Raw genomic sequence first — 22,585 nt, 5'->3', positions numbered from 1 at the left:
AAATTCTCAACACAGACTTAGGAACTTTAGCTTACTGCCATCTTTTTAATAGATGGAGAAAGGGAGTGTGGAAAGCAGAACATGGACTGGAGATAATGTGTTTACATGCCAAAACCTGTTTTGTCAGGGAGATCAGGGGATTTCCGCACCTGTTAAATATAGTGAAATGCTGACCTTATGTAGTCGTTATTTTCTGGCCCTTCCATACGACATTGCCAACATTCAGCATCTGGGCAGTAACTGGCTAGCTTCATCTTCCATTCTAAAGTGCTAGTTGTGGAATCGCATAAAGTGGATTACCCAACCTATTTAGCACAAGCTAAGGAAGAGCAACCAGCAGAGGAAAGGTACAGAAGCTCAAACATGCTAAAGGCACCTGCCTCATTCTCCTTCACACCCACCTCCCTCTTTCTTGTTCCCTGGAACAGGAATGCCTTTTTTAAAATAGCTAACATCCAGGAGTAACAAATAGGTGGACAAGCATGCAGGCGGTGCAAGAAATATTTTTTCTCCAAAGTTGTAACACAAAGCATGCCTCTCTAATGCCCCCCCCCCAAAAAAAATCAGGAACAAGATTACTTTTTAAAAGTATCAAGACTTGTGATTCCATAAGGGGTGGCATTCAAAAAGATCTATGCATCTGTGATTAGATGTACAAGCATTAAAAAAATATGTATGATTTTTTAAAAAATTAACAGGCATTGCGGGACTTTTAAAGCATGGAGAAAGGGGAGTGGTTGTCTGGATTGATTGACAGGTGGGAGAGAGTTGTGTATAAAGCGCATTGCTCTCTTCCACCATTTCCAGCTGCAGTTGTAGAGCGTGAGAATCATGAAAAGGTAGCAGACAAGAGCAAGACAGCAGAAAGGTGAGGAGGTCTGGGACACGCAATAATATTTAGCACTACGCCATTCCACTGGCGTAACACTATTTTTATCGATGTGCGGAAATGCCTCGAGTTTGCACAATTCAAGCATTTTAACTACTGGTGATTACTTGCAAATTTAGGAAAAAGAAAAACCTGGGAGCAGCGATTGATGGTGATTACTGTAATCATCTATTTAGGTTTCAACACATATTCCTACTTGAAAGTGCATTCCTGTCTTGTACTGGCACCCCTGGAATGAATGAGAGTCACAACTATCTCTGGCACAACCACCATTCATCTCAATGGGACTTGCACAAACAGCTGTTCTTGGACTGATCTGTTTTTAATACATCTGGACTACATTAAATTTAAGTGACTGGCTGATATCAGTCCTCTTCTTGTTATGTTCCTTGATTTAAACAGAACAGTTTAAACAACTACATTTGTAATACAAAGACACACATGCTAAAGCCCTGAGCAACAGTTGCTATAATCCTCCTTGCTTACCACTGCAACCCTTAAGAAGCACTGTGTATGCACTGGGAACTTCATTGCCCCAGCTCTTTTGCATGAGTACAAATCGGGGGCAGATGAGGTGCACTGGGCCAAATGCTCCCCTGTGTGGGTGCAGGAAGAGGTGGGGCAATCTGCCATGACTGAAACTCCAGCTTGCAGCCTGGCATGAAACCTCCAGTGCATAAACGGTCTGTGTGACATTTTTCCAATCTCTATAATATACAACAGGGGCATATGGTGAAACTTTGCCTATGGTAACACAGGATGTCACTTCTTAACTTCTCTTTTTAGAATCATAGAATCATAGAGTTGGAAGGGTCCATACAGGCCATCTAGTCCAACTCCCTGCTCAACACAGGATCAGCCCTAAATCTTTTCCCTTAAGGTTCATCACTAAGCCCCCATATAACCTTCAGAAGCGATGCCAGGGCTTTGTATTTAGGCTAGCACTTAACGCGTCAGGAGCGATACTGAACTGAGACACTGTATCTCAAGCACCAAAGTCACAATAGGCCCTGCTCCAAATGGAAGCACATTCTTTGAAATGCACAGAGATGGAGACTGGAGAGGGCCTCCTTTATGGGCATATGATGCTGTTATTTACTGTTATGATAGATACACCCCCAAGCCATTCTCAACACCAGATTAAGCGGCTGAATGCAACAAAGGCAAAAGAGAGCCTTGCTTGGTGAGGTGGCCTTATTAGATTTTTTAAAGTCCTCTCTCTCTCCATTAAGAAATATATTTTAAAATAACATGTTACTGTTGGGTGTTTCTACTTCAGTCTGATCTGGGCTGAAGCCTGCAGGAATTGCCCAGGTTGGATCAGAAAACCCCCGCAGCAAATCAGAAAATGTTCATGTCTTTATTCAACAGATTTTTATCCCATCCTTCTGCCAAGGAGCTCAGAGTGGTTAACAGCATCCTGGCCTCATTTGCCTTCCCAAGACCCCTGTGATGTAGATTAGGATAAGACAGGATTTGTCCAAGGTCATCTAATGAGTTTCTTGACAGCCTGGGAATGTGGACAACATGCACGCATCTTGCTCTTAGCTCTTGAAATACGGCACCTCATGGCAACCTGCAAGCTAGTGCCCAAATCAACCCCCTTATATTGTTCACAATATGTCTGCCTGCATTTCAATATTATAGCTTTATTTTGTTCTGCTAAGACAGCTACTGGCTCCACACTCACATGAATAGTAGTAGTTATAAATCTAAACTAACTAATAGGAAATCTGCCCCTTACCACATGGTTTTAAAAATTGTATCTACCCTACCTTCCTGCAAGCCATATTTTAAAAACACAGCAGAATTTGCTAGAGAAACAGCACAACCATACATCCAACAGCTTGCAAAACAACTAATATATGCATACAGTAGCAAATTACTCGGACAGGGCCAATCTATCGCAGCGTTCACCAGCAAAGGAAATCTTTATTCATTACATTGGGTTTAACACATTCCAATCATTCATCCAATCCAAGTGCTGCCACATAAGTGTGGGCGCATAATTAAAGGTAAAGGGTTAATGTGAACTGTTTCCAGTCATCCTGTAGAAAGAGATGGGAATCTAGACCCTCCAACACAATGTAAAGACTTTGGAGAAAAGGATCGATTTGTGGATTCAGTTCACAAATGTACAATGTTCATAAGGGAAGAGATTGCTCAACCATTGCCCAAAATGTGAGAGTCACTGAATATTACAGGGGAACAGTTAGAAATCATCAGAGCAATGAGGTTGAAATTTCAACAATCATGTTCATCTGAGAAGATGGCATGGCACCTAAGGGAGGGGGGTAGAGGATGCTACTAGAATAATCCTGTGTTGTGAAAAGATGCAGAAAACGTCGATTCAAGGAAGGCAACACACTTTGCAGAGAATGTTAAGTTGACCATAGAGAAAGCAGAACAAAGCAAAAAGAAATTACAAAAGTAGGAAGAGGCAAATTGGCAGCAGGCAATGGAATTAAAGGCATGAAAGCTCAGGTAACACCACACTAAGTGAGAAGCAGGAACATGGAGGCAAAGAGCACAGTTAATAAGGAACAAATGCACAGCAGGAGATAAGGGCCATCCACAGCAATGGAAAGAGAAAAGAGTAGCCATTAAGCATTTAGTTGTTTTTTTAGTGGAAAATGCAGCAGAAGGATTTTCTTTTTAAAACTGTAAATAAAGCGAAGCATTAAAATACCTGTATATTCATGCAGCACATTTGTACTTGTGTCCTTATGCACTTGTCACTCATTTCATGAGATCTGAGCAGAAGAAATTCCCAGCAGGCTAAGATACTATGAACATGTACATGCACATGAAGCTGTCTTACCCCGAATCGGACCATTGGTCGATCAAGGTCAATATTGTCTACTCTGTCGGGCAGCAGCTCTTCAGGGTCTCCGGCAGAGGCTTTTGCTGTAACTGAAGAGGCCAAGGATTGTACCTGGGACATTCGGCATGAGGAGCGGATGCTCTTCCATGGAGACATAGCGCCTCCGGTTTCAGTTTAGCAATCTATTCTATGGCATTTTTAAATTTGGAGGGAGGTTATCCAGGATGCAAACTCCACCAAAGGACAAATAAGTAAAAAAAACTGGGGGGAGGGGGGAATTCCTTACAACAACCTTATCAAGTGTCAGCCCCAATGAGGAAAAGCTGAAGACCTTTGAGTGGGTAGATATTACAGATGTTACTGTGCAATACCTACTTGTTTCCTACAATGTGTAAAAGGATGAAATATGTAAACAGACTTCTAGATTGTGAGTATGTTGACTATGTTTCAGCTGTGCATATACATAAAAGAGACCCAGCGTGTGTGCACTGCCAGAAAAAAAGTACAAAGCTGTCTAAGATGTAGAGGCACACATGCACACCCTCTCTTATAATACGGGGTGCAACATTTTAAGAACTCTCATAGGAAAACAAAACATAGATGCTTTTGATAATTCCTCCATATAATCTCACCGATTGCCTTTCCACTGCAGTTTATGGCTCGGTATAACAAAGGCTATCACCATATTAAAGCAACAACTTTTATCATTAAAAGGGACTTCTTTGAGCGACATGGGTATTACTGTGACATTTGGAGCTTCGCTCACAGAAGTGTGGAACCCACCACTAGCATCCAATTTCTAAACAAAAATTTATTTTGATTATCCTGTGACTTTGTATGCACATTTAACGCTACCATGCTCTCCTTTTCACTGAAGCAATCTCTGAGGTTAGATCAGGAACATAAAGGGGTATTTTGCAGCGCAAATAACTGTTCTCTCTCAGTCCTGTAGTGCCACCTAGTGTCACAACTAGAGACACTACAACACAGATACATCTCTGGATGTACAAAATACGGTGTGTATTATGTTTAATTTTTTGCATGATCGGGAAGACCATTTTCATCCCGCAGGGTTTCCTTCACAATGTTTCTGTTTCTGATGACATTTTATACTATTATTAGTATATTATTTAATATCATATAGTATAGCATGTATGCATTCCATATCATGTCTACCCAGTATATACAGGGCTGATGCAAAAGCAGGCATTAATTTTAACAGTAATGTTTCTATAAAATTATATTATTGTTTTTCTTTAAAGAAAAAAGGATGAACACAGTTTCATCCCAAGAGTGCAGAAACCATTGGCTCAAACCCGCATTTGTGGAAATTGTGACATTCTCCATTTTATCCCTGTTAAGCATTTACCAATTCCTTCAATGGGAAAATCACAATTCCAAAGAGCTGAGTGGTCATGAATTTATGACTTATTAAGCCTGATAGGATTGGGGGGAAAGTGGGCTTTAATGTCCCAGACAAAAGGGCACGCCCATAAATTAGCATCAAGGAAGTAGATACCGGATCAAAAGGTGCTTGTTCAATATGAATTTTCTTTATAATTTGGTGCTCTTGATCATCTACATGCTTCCCTCTAACCATGTTGTTAGTGAGCATGATTAGTTCAAGTAGTAATTCACATTTCCTCTCCCTCTTCAAATCAAAACATCAATATTGCGTTTAAAACTATGGTGGATTTTCTACCATGCAAGCTGCCTGTTGTCACTCTGAACATTTAACAGCATCACTCACCAACACAGCTTGCAGTACCTTATTGAAAATACCACTTTCACTAGAGTTTGAATGGGGGGGGAGGAACTGTGCTCATGTCAAGGTCGATTGGGGGAGGGCTTTCATGCAATCTTTCATATCCATCTAAAGTACTTCCTCCTGTTAGTACAGTTTGGGGGGCACTTGGCAAAGAGGGACATTTGGCCCATGCTGTAGGTGTAAGAAAAGTGGGTATAACTCAGCAATGCTAAGACAACTGGAGTGACATTCTCCATCTCTCTGTACTACACTTAAAAGGGCAATGAGGGAACCCACACAGCTCTGCAAGAGGAAGCTTGTGTTGTCTCAGTAACCCAGGGACACATTTCTTCTCCCACCAAAGGTTAATACTGTTTTGTTTGCTTCAGTGATAACAACAAACCAGCCATAGCTAAGTGGCTATATATAGCACCATTATGTTCTCTCTCACACTACATGATCCCTGATTGGCTAGAATCATGGAGTGACCCAGAAGAAGACCGTGCTGGAAAAAAAACAGCAGTGAGGAGAGATACAGTGAGGAAAAAGCCATCCAAAACCAAATCAACCCAAGTTACGTTTGGGATTTTTCAGGGTACACTTCCTGCCCTCTTAAAGTTCCCCTTTCAACCTTTAGTTTATATCCATACAAAGTAACAAGCAAGTCAGAAGAAATTTTCCAGCGTGGAATCTTCCCCAAAGAAATTATAACTTCTCAAGGGCTAGATTTTGTTCACCTATTAGACACCACAGTATTTCAAGAATATGCCTAATATTGCTCCTTCTGCTGATATATGGAATGATTGCTACCAGGTTCTTATGCATTTTGGAGGCAGGGTCAGAAAGGCCTTCTATTCATTTGGAACAATCTGTAACCTTTGATGTCAAAGAAGCCACTGAGAGGCGGGTGGGGCACCAGAGAGGTCACAGAGCCTCCGCTTTGCACCCACCCTTATCTATTCATCCCAAATTCATTCAGGCCACGGGAACTTATTTATTTCATTTTCAATACATGGCTCTTGGAGCACCAAATGGCATGAGAAATTTGATAAAACGAACTGTAATCCCTTGCAGCAGCAACTGAAAGACCAAGGGAAAGGATCCCTCATTGTAGAAATTCTGCATAAAGATAATTGATGGCCCAGAATAAATCATTATATAAAATCAATCTTACTTTAGCTCACAGACTTTGGTTGAAAGGGCCCTTTTCTCCAGGTACCTTCCGTATTAGAAATGTGTGCAAATATTCTTGCCTATCTTTTTCAGTGCCTGGGGTATCGTCATTAATTATTACTGCACTGTACAGTACTGCACATGAAAAGCAGCTTGTTTTCTATAAACTTTTTGGCATTAAAATACCCCGTTGCACAATTAATTTGTGCTGTCAACATCTCAGAAATTAAGATTCTGTCGCACAGAGACTCAAGCAGTCCACGTTCCTGTGCATTCTCTCTTCTCGCCAACCGAGACTCTAGTCTAGAACTTTGACTTGCCAGTTTCTCTCACGAACCATACTGGGGCCTCACCACATTCTTGAAAGCCAAACTTCAGTCAAAAATTCAAAAGATTGCCTTATTAGCCTTCCTTATGAAACAAATGCTGAAACGCCCTATTAGAGCGGCTCAGGATTTCTATCTGCTTTTACTAAAGAAACCCATCAAATAATTTCTTTAAAAAAACACCCATGAATACGCTGCACACTGTTGTTCCATTTCTTTCAGACAGGAACTGGAAGGTGGCTGCTGCTTTCAATCTCTTGCCTCACATTTATCTTGCAACAGAGCCATGTGGCATTCCAAGGACTTCACCCATTATTCATTCATGGTAGCTGAAATGTTTTGATAAGGGAGTAATTTTGTGGTTGTGGCTTGCCATAGAGGATATTTTGTATCTAAGCCCACAAATGAGCCACAGCTGTCCCAGAATTTTTTTCGGACGGCTGAAAGTGAGGTACAACGGTGGTAACTCTGTACAGATGTCATATTAACTTTGTGGTATTTGCCAATGCTGTGGCTTTACAGTTTAGAAGAAACAGATGCTGTGACATAAATATAGCCTTAGGATATGCTAATAGACCATTATTGTACATTTATTTTCACTTTACCCTGGTCTTCTTCCTTTTATCTTGTAGTCTTCATATTGGATGGGTCAAAAGATGTACCTGAGTCACTCTTGCTTAGGTAGTTAGTAATGCATTATAATTTCAAGTGGGATTAGTCCTTAACAGCAAAATAAAGCAGGATTCTACTTTAGAGACCAACAATTTGTTCCAGCATAAGCTTTTATGAGTCATAACAGTCTTCATCAGATGCATAAAGTCTTCGTCCATTAGGTAAATACTCAAAGCTGCAGGCACCAGAAGTGGGGAGTAGAAAAAAGATGGTAAAGGGAAAAATCCAATTAAAAGAATGTCTATTCAAAAGAGTGGATCGCTGACTCATAGGACTGGATATTGTTTTAAACAGGCCTCTCTGTATAACATTATTTCTGTTGCCTGCAGTTTTGTATATTAATATATCTGCCTAATGGAGAAATACTTGGTGTATCTGATGCAGGTATCTCCAACTCATAAATGCTTATGCTGGAACAAATCTTGTGGGATTTTAAGGACCCATTGGATTCCTGTTTTTTTAGTCATGCATTAATCCTCCTGTTATCTCCAGGTGCTTTAAGTATCATCCTCATTAATCTGTTACCTTTGCAAAATAGAGAGAAATCAATTTGAGTTGTATGCAACAATTTGAGTTGTATGCAATCAATTTGAGTTGTATGCAACAATTTGAGTTGTATGCAATCAATTTGAGTTGTATGCAACAGCAACTCAAATACTCCCGTGGTTTTTGTAGGCTTGGGAGAGAAGATGGAATTCACCTAGTTTTAAAATCAGTAGCATTCACCCCTTGCTTGTGTTAACTTTTGAAACTAGAAATTCTACAGTTTACTGCTTCTGTTCAGATGTTAACTTTTGAATATACATTTAGGTTGCTATGTTTATGTTAGTAACATAAAACAATAACAGACATTTCTAGACTAACAGTGTGGCTCTATGTAGTTAATCCAATGAACACCTCATGATTTCAATAGGCAGTCTTAAATACATTGGTATATAATTGCATTGTCAGCTTCCTAAATATCCTCAGAACCTGACGTGAGAAATATGGTTCCCTCTAGTGCATCCCAACCATTCCTCAATTTTAAGGATGCCAGTCCCCAGATGAACTGTGGGGATCCCCCAGAATTACAGCTCATCTCCAGGCCAAAGAGATCAGTCCCACTGGAGAAAATGGCTGCTTGGAGGGTAGACTCCATAGCATTATACACTACTGAGGTCCCACCCCACCCCAAATCCCACCTATTCCTGGCTCCACCCTTGAAATCTCCAGATATTTCCCAACCTAGAGCTACAAACCTTATTCTCCTTCTTGATTCATTCAAAGCAGACTAATTAGGATACTGATGCAGTTAACCAACCTATCCACAAGCTATACCTCAGTTGTACCAGTCACCAAAACAGCTCACTTCTCCTTCACCCGTATGTGTGGCAAACAACTATTTCATGCTGGGGAACACAGATTTGCTTCAGATGTTTTAAATTATTGAGAGAGAAAGAAAGACTAATATATAAATATCCATATTATATGACTGTTTTTAAAATAAATGCTTGTCTGCCACTTGTCTAGAGAATTGATCATTCTGCTTTGTTCTCTCAGGTCTTGCCTTTACCATTCTACTGAAGTCTGCAGCACAAAAAGATTAGGAAGGCAGTGGTGCTAGAGCCATTCTCTGATCCAAAAGAGGACACTCCAAAAGAGGGTGTTTCCGCACAAGGAGCAATGTTGCCGATTGGTTCCACAAAGCGGAAATGCTATTTTTTAAAGTGCAATCTCAGCGTTACGCATACCTGCTTTTTTAGTGGAATTCAGTAGCATTTCATTCATTTCCCACAGGTTTCCGGTCTTGCAAAAATCGCTAGACAGGAAGCAATTTTTTCTGTGCTTTGTCCCGCCCCTGGCCATCAGTCAAATGAACAGCCAATGGGCGGTGGTTATCATGCTCCAGGAAAGCCCCTTTCTCTTTAAGAAAAGTTAAAAGAAAAACACACACACATTGCAACGAATATGCCTTGATTCTTCCTAACGAACAGACCCATCTAGCTGGCAGCTGGCGTGTGAGCTGGCGAGTCATCATTGCCACGCTCCCCCGAGTGAACCCCCCCCACACAGGCGCGATTTTCGGCCAAAAATAAAGGGAACTGGCAAACGGGGCTGTGTTGTGCTTGGGGACTTAGGGGAGCTTTAAAGCACTTCTGTGGAGGGACTGTAGCCAGAGAAGCCTCGCTGGGTGAATGAAGGCTCGCTGGTTCGTTGCTTTCTGCTCGCTCCGAGAAAAAAAAATGGCGATCGCTTCGCTGGAAATTCAGAGGAGAGAGCCAGGGGGAACCGCAACAATGGGAACACACAGGTCTTTTTCGCTAGTGTTGCAGATTGTTTGCAAGAGTGTAGCGCTTTTCAGAGGGTGAATCCACTTTTCCCGATTTCCCTTTAAGCGCTACAACGAATCGCTATTTGTGGGACTGTTTCAGGAGTGTGGCAGATTGTGTGCAATGTCTTGCGGAACTGCAAATTAGTAGCGTTTACAATTTGCAAGCCTTCTGCTACTTTGAAGTGGTGCGGAATGGACCTCAGATTTCTTTTAACATACACATACCTGTACTTCATGTTGCATAATTTTTACCAGGCTGTGCACAAAATGACTGCTAAATTGTGGTTGCAAATCCCAATATGAAGGGCTAAGGTCTTCCTCAGACAGCCATGCTAGTCAAATTGACATAAATATGGACACTCAGTTCTAACAAAGCAGAGTTTTGTGCCGTGTGTATCTATATAACCAAAGTAACAGGTGTATGTATTACCACAAGAAAAGAAGGCATGCTACAAAGTTGAAGTTACATTTTCATGCAATCTTAAGACACAGTTGTACATTCTTAAAGGTTATATGGAAAGTCTCCTTGTCATTTTTTTAAAGAAAGGCTCCCAAATTGTCTTTGAGATTTCTCTTGCATGTAATATATACATCCCCATTTTTTGTTACTGCATTAGATAATGCTGTGATTAGTAACAACAATATTAAATACAATCCTTGGGTACAGGCATGCTTAAATGCAAGATAGATTAACAGGTGAGTCATAAATCATAAGCAGGTAACAAGATATGCAATCAGTCGTAATCATCACCCATGCTGTTCTTAGGCACTGTAATAGGCGGGTGTTTTTGCAGTCCCTGAAGATTTACACTGTCATCAGAATTCCACAGTTATTCTCTAAATTATTAATATTTTAATAAAAATGGCTAGAATTGTTATAGAATTGCTGATAAAAAATAGCATCCAAGGTTTTTTCTTTTAACAAAACAGCAGCAAAGATCAAGCACATTTATCAGAAAGGTTCATGATTCTGATAAATATTTAAGTGTGCAAGGCAGAACCATTGAGAACAGTAAATACTTTATAGCTGGCACTTTGTCAAAATTTTAAGTGGCTCTGCCTTAGAATTTTACATCATCATTGAATTTACAGTCATTTGATAAGTGGCACAAGGTAAGAATTACTTCTTTCTAAATCTAAACCAAGCCATAAATCTAATGCTAGGCCTCCTCTCATTGTCCGTTATCGTCGGATGACAATGCCTTTTACCTTCATTGTCTTGACAGAAATATGATATGTAAAACTGTAATGTCACATCACTCACAGTGATTTAACACTATCCAGCCCAAACCATTTTAATCAATCAAAATTGTCGCTTTTTAGTGTAATGATTTTGTGGTGGATTCCCTGTGTTTTAATGTGATCTATAAGTCATACTAGTGACTTGATTTACTGTTTCATTCCAGTCCAACAGCTTAGAAGGCCATTCTTGCCTCCTTCAGAAACCTTCAGAATTAGAAAATGAGCATCCCTTGAAGAACTAAACAATTACTAATTACTGCAAAAAAAAAAAAAGCCATTGAAAGAAGGGAAACTATTGTGAGAAAAAACAATGCAAATGAAAGACAGATTAAAGGAAGAAATAAGAATTCCTTGGATGGATCTTCTGGTGTGAATGACAGTTAGCTTAGCTAAAACCAAACATATTTTACTTGGAAGTAGATTCTTCTAAAACTGATTTATATTCAAGGAAATATAAACAAGTTCTCAGGTGTATTTCCATTAATTTACATGGGGAAAACGGTAATTATTGACAAAATGCCCCATTGACTTCACTAATTTAAAGTGCTACTGGTATTTCACAGAATCGTAGAGTTGGAAGGGGCCATCCAGTCCAATGCCCTGCTCAATGCAGGATCACCCTAAAGCAGAGGTAAGTCAAACTGCAGCCCTCCAGATGTCCATGAACTACAATTCCCATGAACTACAATTCTCATGGGTATTGTAGTCCATGGACATATGGAAGGCCGCAGTTTAACTACCCCTGCCCTAAAGCATTCATGATAACTATCTGTCCAGCCACTGCTTAAAAACTGCCAGTGAAGGGAAGCTTACTACTTCCTTAGGCAGACAATTCCACAGCCTAACTACTCTGACTGTGAATATTTTTTTCCTGATATCTAGCCTGTACCATTCTACCAGCTAGATATCAGGGGGAGAAGTGATATCTTTGATTTAATTTGCCTGTTCAGCATTCTGTTTGTAACAGTGTCTTACATAGTAGCTGCATTGAAAATTGAATTATGAGAATGACTCTGAGTGTCCATATTCATTATATGTGTCATTCTGTTATCTGAGCCCAGCACTTGTTTTTGGCAAAGGGGATGCAAAAGGCAAGGATTCATTTCATGCAGTGAAAGCTGATGCAGATGCTCAAAACACCATTCTACCCTTCAGCAGTGACTTTGCTGTCAATCACCCTGCAGCAGTTTCCAAGAGAGCCATAAACAAGTGAGGCTCCCACACTGTGACTTACTTTTACCTTCAGTGTTCACAATTCCATTTGTAATCAAGATCCATTCCATTGGAAATGTAGACATGCACCCAATTTTAAAAATCAGTTATTCATTAGAACAGTGGTCACAAACCTTTTTATCACCGGGGACCAGTCAATGCTTGACAATTTTTACTGAGGTCCATCAGGGGGGTAGTGTTTTGCCGAGTGACGTTGCCATTGCCACCTGAGCCCCTGGTCTACTTGCTTTCCCGCCGGTGCCACTGACTTCCCGCCACCCACTGGAGGATGCTGCCAGCAGCATCTGCACAGTGCTATGCCGAGGGGGAGCCCCAGCCATGGTGGCCACTGGAGAGCACCAAAAGTGAGTCAGCGGCAGAGTGGCAGGGCAGCCCCTGAGGCAGCAGCCAGGGAGGAGAACAAGGAGGAGCCGCGGCCCGGTACCGACTGATCCACGGACCAGTACCAGTCCACGGACCGGGGGTTGAGGACCACTGCATTAGAAACTCAATTTATCAGTTGGGCCACATGTTCTTGTGCACATTGAAGCTCCTTGGTCTGCACAAAAGCCGACCTGAGATCTGGCTCACTAGAAGAAAGCTAAAAAAGACAGTCTTAGCAGGACACCTCCTGCGCCACACCAGGTTGGCTGCCTGCCAACTAATCAAATGCAACAACCAGATTATTTGCTGTCGGAGTGAATGGAAATATTTGGTTTAACTATTGGTCTGTTTGGCATTCCATTTGCTTCTTACTCCGTTGAGTCCTGAGATATTGGAATGAAATGTAGGGCATGTTTTCCTGACCCAGTTCTACATTTCCATTTTCATTACCGACCCAACTTCTATACTACCCTCAAAGAGATGGGGGAAATAACATACACTGCAATGTAATATTTTCCTTGAAGACTCAGATATCAGAATGAAAGTTGGTGTGCACATTCAGAACTTTTATATCGATACCTACCCACTTTCAAAAGGCATCACAATGGACAAGAAGTACATTGCAAAGCTATATTTCTTACAGAGAAAAATATATCAGAATTATTTATTATTTATTAATTGGACTTTTATCCTGCCACTCCCAGACAAGCTGGCTCGTGGTGGCTCACAACATATATATATATATATATACATAAAACCCATAATAAAATACAGTATAAAACAGATGAAACAACACAGATGGCGATCACATAATCTCATATTAGGCCCTTAATCTTCAATCATCTGTTCCCAGCTGTGGCAAATAGATGTAAACTGGGGGCAATGGTAAGCCCCCTCCCAGGGGGTCCAGATCGTACAAGGACGAGGAAGGACCTTATCACCCAGTATTCAGCTCAACCTCAACCCAAAGCCTGGCAGATGAGCTCCATCGTGCAGGCCCTGTGGAATTCAGAGAGCTCCGACAGGGCCCTCGGCTCTTCTGGGAATTCATTCCACCAGGTAGGGGCCAGGATGGAAAAGGTCTTAGCCCTGGTTGAAGCCAGGCATGCTTCCCGGGGGCCCAGGACTCACAACAAATTCATACCCACAGAGCAATGTGCCCTGGACAATGGCTGGACACAGGCACTCCAAGAAGACCCAGTGAGGACCTGTGCCATCACATCGTGTACCTAGTGTAATTTCCAAGTCAGAGACAAGGGTAGGCCTGCATAGAGCGAGTTACAGAAGTCTAAGCAGGAAGTGACCATTGCATGGATAACTGTGGCCAAGTGTTCTGAGGACAGGAAGGACACTAGTAGCCATGCTTGGTGCAGATGGAAAAATGACAATCAGGTTACTTTTGTATGAATGTTATCAAGATACATTCAGTAACAAACAAACAAAAAACCCCACACAAACAGCCTTATGTTTTAAGTTCTAATTCCAGCTCAAACCCTGAATACCTTTTTCAAAGGAAGGAAGGAAAACAACAAACCACACCACAACTGAAACAAGGATAATGTCAACATATAAAGATTAAATGGACATTCCCAGTTCCCAAATATAGAAGAGCTAGTCTTTCAAAGGAGGAGAAATACAAAGTTACCAGTCTGATGTTAGATTGGTTTAAATATTTATAAGCCCACCTTTCTCCCCAAATGGGATTCAGGGCTGATGGCCAACTCAGTACATGCATCAGGTCTATAAAATGCAAAACATCTTCTACCCATGAGGGCCATACAGGACCACCAGGGAAATTCTTTAGGGGTCGACCAGTCTGGCATAAAACTTGGTCTCAATTCTATACAGCACTTCCAATTAGGAAGGCAAAAGATGATACAGGTAGAGAATCTCAAAACAAAACGATCTTTAACAAAATCCAAAAGTTGAAAGGTAGGACAGAACAATTACTTCCTAAATGGGATATAAAAGATAAAAACAAATATTGCCTTATAAAGCTAGGGGAGGAGGCTCAAATATAGAAAGAACCCCCAACTTGGAGGGGCTTGGGATGCTGCTTTATAGGCTTTCAGAAGGCTGATTAGGATTTTAACCAAATCAGTAGCCAATAACCAGCAATCCAAATCCAATCAAGCACATTGACAGCCAGGCAGAAAGCTCTGATCTGAAAACTATCATGCAGACCAATAATGGATAAGAGAGAGGTTTCTGCTTCTGACCTCCCTGCAAGATCTATGAATAGAAGAATTAGAAGCAGAGGCATTTGGCACATTTCCCTCCTGTAATTTGCTTTGCTGTTTGGATGACTGACATCTGTTATGGTCCACAGAAGCATTACCACCTCCTTCAGTAAGATTGATCAGTCAGCAGCAGCTGCTAGTAAAACAGCTGATGAGCCCCAAACAAACAGGAGGAAAGAAAACAATTTTCCCATGGAGCATCAGGAGAGTTTCACCTACTTAAGTTAAGATTGGCTTGAAGTCCACAACAGTTTTATGGGTTTCCAGTTCATTCTTGCCTTATAAAATTGGACTGTTGGTGACCGTTTGGAAAACTGTTTGGTTTATGTGGGATTACAAGAGTACAAACTTGTTGTTAAAGTTATGTTTTCCCCCTTTCCTTGCCTTAACAGCAATCAAATAGTCATCTTTTATTAAACAAAATGGGATCCTTCTTCCTTCTTGGAAGATTCCAGGACAAACTGGAAAAGAATATATCAGGTCATCTTTCTGACTCATCCAATTTTAGAATGAGCATCAACTATGGGCATATTTTGAACAGAAGAGAAAAAATAAAATGATTCTTCTACAAAATATACAGTAATATCCACAGGAAAGTTAAATACATCTGAATCATCCGACAGGAAAACACATCAGTGTTTACCTTTAGCACAAACTGTTCGACTTCGATTTACTACAAAAAGGAAAAACTTGTTTTGTCCAACTAAAGCAACTATTAAGAGTCTGCTGCAGATTCAAGCACACACAATTTTGAGTTTTTCCAGGCAAGAATTTTGAAGTTAAATGTTTTGCAGAGACACATTAAATTTGTCTGAAATTACATGCTTGATCTGGCTCCTTTTCTGGTGGAAAAGTAATAACGTCATGTGTTACTGACTGGATGACCTGTGCCTGCTACCTTTCACACTCAAGGCTAATAAAGCTAAACAGTAAATTGAAGCAGCAACTAACCTGGGATGTTGCACAATACTGAAGATAAAAAGCATCACCATAACCATGGAAATAATTACTGAGAAGCGGCGGCCATATCCACAGAGATCTCAGTTCAGATGAGACATCCTCCACACCAACAGGTCCTCGAAGGCCTTTGATCAGCATGTTGTGGAAGCTAAACTTTAGTGGTATGTATTAGTCCTTAAAATACTACCATGGGACAAATGCTATTGTCTAACATCTGAAGTCAATGGACTCCATCGATCACTTAGTTAAACAAATGTAAAACTATTTGACATCAATGGGGCTTCAGTGTACTTTTAAGCGGCATTATGTACCAATGCTGTTCAATCATTGCAAGGAATAAAATCACTGAAAGTATTTGAAAAATCCTGTGCTCGGATTCCATGGGATGGCAAGGTATACTAAAGGAGAATCTGAAGCAACTGTGAAATGGTGCCCTAAAATATTGTACTAATCACATATATTCCCATTGCTGACCTTAAAATAATTAAAAATTGATGCTTACAGCATAATAGGACTATGCAATCATATTTAAGCTTAATAACGTCTTCGAAAGGAGAAACTTGTACCAAAAGGTCACTACACACTTTAATTTCATGACAGTCTATTTACTCTTTATTCCCACAGTGAAAAAAGCCTAATTTCTAAAAGACCAAACCAATAATTACCTATTATGAAACTATTTTAGTCAATACCTAATTTCTAGCTATTGATTAGTAGACATTTAAAAGATACCCTATAGCAACAATAATATATTTATTGGATGAGCCCTTTCTCCTTACTGACTCTTGTAAGCATTAACAATATTGATCAAAAGTATATACCAAAAGGTTAAAATATTGGAATCATTATAATATAGAACTATAATCATTTAGTTATTTCAATAATAGAATTATTTTTACAGCTGAATTTCCCCTTTGAGGTGGCTTATGTTTGCCTTGGAAAAACACCACAAAAGGTAACTAAAGCAAGAGATCATTGCAAATAACTTGACTAGTTCTCAAATGTAACATTGGAACCAGAGAATAACAACTAATGCATCAACTGCCACTTAAAGGTGACAATCTCCACCCCTGGTGCACACAAGCCATTAACACTCATTGCTGGGCCATGAGCATACATAGAAAACTTTCATATGAATCTCTGTGACAAGTGTTCTGCTTTACAATGGCACTGCTAGAGTGTGATCACAAAAGAATGACAGAACCACTAGGTACCCAAAACTTATTTAAGTTCAGTTTATGCAACCCAAGAGTCAGCTTAATCTTTCCTATAGTGCGGAATACAACTAAACCACTGGCAACCGCAGCTGTATAAGCAAGAGTCTCCACAGCTAAGGTGGCATCATAAACCTATCAGTATAAATGCTTCCTCCGAGCCCCTCCTACTAGATGAATCTGTTGAAGATATGAACAGTCTGCAGAAATCTGGCAAACCCAAAGATAATGTCCAAAGGGACCAAGAGAGACTTTGTGCCGTCCACCCAGCAGTGCCACTGTCGGCTCCCCATGTCATATCCTGTACTTGCACCTGTCAGTCTCATTCATGATATTCTGGTTGTGGGGCTGTTGCATGGCTTGCCACCCCAAGCAAAGACATCCAACAATCCTTTGGCCTTCTGGTGCCAGAGGTGCAGGAAAAGTACCCTCCAAAATCTTTTGGCCTTATGTGGCCTTCAATAAATGAAAATTCTTGTTTTATTTGTTTGCTTGACATCAAGCCCACTGCATTCAAGAATACAACGAGCGCTAGATTGGGGGTGGGGGTAGAAGAACTCTATGGATGTCCTCTCCCTCTCCCCGGGACCTGGAAAGGCTGCAGGCAGCTGGTAGGGAACTCACTGGCAGGGGCAGCTCTCACGTGGCAGGGATCTGCAGCCTCTGAGCCTCAGAGGGAAGTGGATGGAGAAGGGGGTGGTCAGGGGTGGGGGATGGAAGGCAACTGGCTGGCTGCTGGACAGACAGGCAAGCTGGCTGGAAGAGGAGGCAGTCAGGGACAGGACAGCCACCTGAGTGAGTGTTCAGCACTGGGTGGCACTTAAGCCATGAGACATGCTCTTCTTCCAAGGCAGATATAATTTATAGTCGGCCTTTTCTCTCTCATGAGGACCCAAAGCAGCTTACATTGTTCTCCTCACCTCCATTATATCCTTACAACAACAAGCCTGAGAGGGTAGGACTGGAAGAAGTTTGCCCAGTGAACTTCCATGACACAGTGTGTTACCCAGATTGGAGGTCTCCTGATTTGATGGGGAAATTGGCAGTTTTATTGGAGACTTTGTGAGAGGTGGGTGACTACAGGATCTATGTATACCAAGTTGCTCCCTTAGAATCTCTAAACAAACTACTTTGAAGTAAACTGGAAAGTTGTTTTATTTATGAGAATTTGATGGGGTACAAGCACATATACACAGAATTATCTAAGGAAGGCAGGTGTGAAATGGAATAGTGTTTGGGGAAAAGGCTGGGGATAATACCATCACGATAAGGAAAGAAGTTTACGGATTCAGCAAAAATCACTAAGGCCTTGTATAAAAGGAGAAGGGAGCCTACATCACCAAATTTGCTGGCTTGTTGTTTGAAGGCCATGGTAGACTGGCTCAAGTAGAGTCATCTGAAATCCACCTAAGACAGAGGTCCTCTGGTTGGGTTAGTATGCCCCAGGTGAGACAGTGCAACTCCCAGCTCTTGACTGTGCCCAAGTAGCAACTTTGAACTCTGCTAGGAGCCTGGATGTGATACAGGACTGGTTGCAAGATTTATTACCACCTCTACAAGGTGTGGCAACTGGCACCTTACCTTTCAACATTCAACTTAGCCACTGTGATCCATGCAACAGTCACCTCTAGATTAGACTACTGCAACTCTCTCTACGCAGAGCAGCCATTGAAGCTGCTTTGGAAGCATCAACTGGTCCAGAATGCAGCTGCATGGGTCCTCAAAGAAGTGCAGTTGAGAGCACACATTCGACCTGTGCTTTCCCAGCTGCAGTGGCTCCAAATTCAAGGTCACAAAGCAGAAGCAGGCACTCTGAACATCTCTTACCTTGAAAGCTCTGCAAATTGATTGCAATAAATACATAAACAAAATATCTTGGTTAGAGTAATAAAGTCGCTTGCTGGTTAAGTGCTTGTCTCCTTTCCATCATATATTTATCTGAGATTTATTGCGCCAAACTAGAAGCCATGAATATAACTAAATGGCCTCTTTTTACCACTGGATTGATACTTTCTATTTTCATGTGGCCTAGCATGGAGATTGATTTGGGTAATACAGCAGCAGATCAGGATAGGCCATAGGTAACTTTAGTATCCCAACTCAATTGAAATGCAATTGGTAGTAATCATAAAGAATGGGAGAGGGGGCTGCTTATTTAAAAGAGAGGATGTAACAAGCCAAAAGTTAGCAACTTTATTTATTCTATTATAAAACAGCCTCAAGAACTTTCACGTAGTACCAGGGGGATTTGCAGAATGTCATAAAATCATATTGACATTAACTGAAAAGGTTAATGAAACATTTTTACAACAGCAACAAAGTTCAGATCAAGTACTTCCCTACTTTATACCAACTTACACATAAATACCTGACATAACATAAAAACATCCTTGTCAAATAAAACTCACAGGGAATATCAAATGGAATTTATTGCAAATGGGCCACCAGATTTTAAGAATGTCAACTTTACACCTATGTGGTTTTATAGCACTAACCTGAGATCAGAAGGCAGAACTATAGAGCTCCTTCAGTGACTGGACTCTGGGCACTGGAAGCTCAGAAGAAGAAAAGGGGTAGTTCCAAAAAGCAATTGGACCTCCAGCCAGTGATCATGAGGGAAACAATCCATCGCCAAATGGTTTGGGTAGTTACATTGTCTGAGATAACTTCTGAAAGCATCTAGAGCATTTGATTGAAAGGGATGGATGGATGGATGAATCATAGAATCATAGAGTTGGAAGGGGCCATACAGGCCATCTAGTCCAACCCCCTGCTCAACACAGGATGGGAAGAGGGGGAGATGGATAAAAGATAGATATTAGATGCACTCACACATATATATACACATACATAGATATGTGTATGTGCATATATGGTAGCTAAAAAAAATTCACATTTCCAGTGATGCTGTGACCACTTTAGAAACCAACATTTCTACTTATATGGAAGACAGAAAGATCACAAATAAAACAAGGAATGAAATATGATATAGTTACTTGAGGTTCCAGTAGAAGCCTGGAACTCACCAAGATGGGGGTGGGGGGCAGGTAATGGTATATTGGACCAAGCATACATGGACCAAGCATGTATACCTCGATATCCCCAAGCTGAACATAAACCAGAAATCATCTGTGTTTGGTTGGCTCAGGGATATCCACAATAAGCCGAAACACTCCCAAATTCTGGGAAGAATAATTTTAAAATCTAGGTCAACTTTTCGGGACCCAGGAGCCAAGCAGGAGAAAAGAAGGTGGTGTGCTATACAGACCTTCTCTCAATTCAGAGGCCAGTTCTATCCCTAAAGACTGAAGATACCAACTAACAACTGATAGGGTAGGTAGCCCATTATTTCCTGTGGATATACCTGGGATCTCAACAACCTTTCAGAGGCCAGGTCCTCCCACAGAAAATTATGGCTCTAAAATTGGAAAGGAAGGAGATGCCACCAAACAGCTGGCAAGATCAGTTTACCCTCTCCCCCTCCAGGCTCCAGCAGCATCTGGGGGAAGCAGAGGAAATGGGGGTGACAAATGTTAATAGAGTATAAGTGTGCAACACAAGCACATCAGTGAGGCTGATGTACTGTTGTTGTATCAAGGGTGTAGCAACACATCAACCTGGGAAGAACCACCAATGTGATTATATTGCACACAAAGCACATTTAAATTAAATAGGAGCCATAGGGAATACATCAATGAATAAATTTGTTACCTGTGGTTACTTAATATCTTTAAGCAGGCCTGAGAACAGCTTCCAACAGTAAACAATATTGTTTGTTCCTATTAGCATAATCAAGGCACTTGTGAAGAAATACACTCAATATAATAAAGTTTGAGTCTACAAAAGACGACAAAAGATTTATGTAAGGTATAGGCTTCTATATGCAGTGCACACTTCATCAGATACTGTGAAGCAGAATACCTTCAGCCATTATATTATATTACATTACGTAATTCACATTACTGTAGACAAAGATACAAAGCTCCTCAGTGCTCTGATAGAAGCAGCATTTTTTGTGACAACTGATTTTGGGTCCAGATCTCAATGTGCTCACTAGAGCCTTTGTAAAAGGCTAGACAAAATCCCACCCTTTCATTCCAGAATGTCCAAGCCAGCTTGGACACACATATGCCCTCTTATAGGAAACAAATGTCCATTCCCTTAAGCAAATGTCTGCAGAGAACAGAGGTACCACTGTTGTCAGAATGCCCAATCATTTGACTTCTTCAAATGTGTATCATAATTTTCATAGTTAGTCTGAATACATCTTTCCTTTAATTCAGGTGACATTTTTTACCGAAGCATTCATTTATTTTTTTAAAAAAATATTCATTTTAATTTCCAACAGTGTTTATTTTTTAACCACTAGTTGTGCATCTGCATTTTTACACCCATGGTATAACATATATTCACATTCACACATACATGTTGATGTGTATGTATATATACCTTTAAGTGAGTTCTCAAGAGCTAAGTCTTTTCTGGACTGGTAATTTCTTCCAGTTTCATAGTGAATTCTTGTCTGATTTTTTTTTCACTTCTGCATTTGACCCCACTTTTCAGGTGGATGTATGTCACAATCCCCCCTCCCTTCATTGATTTCCCACCTTTCAGCATTCAGTATGCATTCAGTTTGCAATTTTTCCAGGTTTATAAGAACTGCTATTACCACGATTTTTCCATTTTTTCCACCCCCAGGCCAAAGTCATTCCAAAACAGGAACCTTTCATTGTATATCTTGCTCAACCTTCTTCTGCCCCTGGGAGGTTGGCCTCTGACTCTCATACCACCCACATTGATTGGTGACTGTCCACTGTGTACTTTCCTCAAGTTGTTTTTAGTTTCCATGAACCATCATGCCTTTCAACAGTCAATGAGGTCCAGGACTGCTTAGGCATTTGCATTTTTTATAAGCTACCCCTTAAGCCTACTGATAACAGGGGTTCATCATTCATGTAGGAATTACAGAGAAACCTTCCAAGTGGTTCCTAAATTTCCTCCAGCCTTCTCCTTCCCTTCTGACATTTGCCTCACAAAGCAAGGTGCTGGGAGCTCATAAGGGCTTCAGGATGCCCTCTATTTTCCCCTCCCATATTGTAAATTTCATTTCTTTTAAGAAATTGAATGTATATTGAGGCAGTGGACAACTCGGATCCCTGAATTTAAAAAAAAAAACAGAGTAAGCTTTATATGTTGTTTTTCTGCCATGATTTTTACTAGATTAAACAGCTCAGTTGGGAAGACATTAGACTTGAAAGCAAGAGCTTGCTGGCTCAGTTCTGGCTTTGGTCACTAATTTTTTTTCCTCACAGATTGGCCAAACCTAATTTAAAAAAAAACAACTTTTCTTCTTCCAAGTTCTTCTTTCCATTTTAGTTCAATTTTTTTTTT

This window comes from Paroedura picta, chromosome 7 (assembly GCF_049243985.1).
Source record: "Paroedura picta isolate Pp20150507F chromosome 7, Ppicta_v3.0, whole genome shotgun sequence".
Taxonomy (NCBI): Eukaryota; Metazoa; Chordata; class Lepidosauria; order Squamata; family Gekkonidae; genus Paroedura; species Paroedura picta.
The sequence above is the reverse complement of the archived record's forward strand: the minus strand, read 5'-3'. Positions refer to the sequence as shown.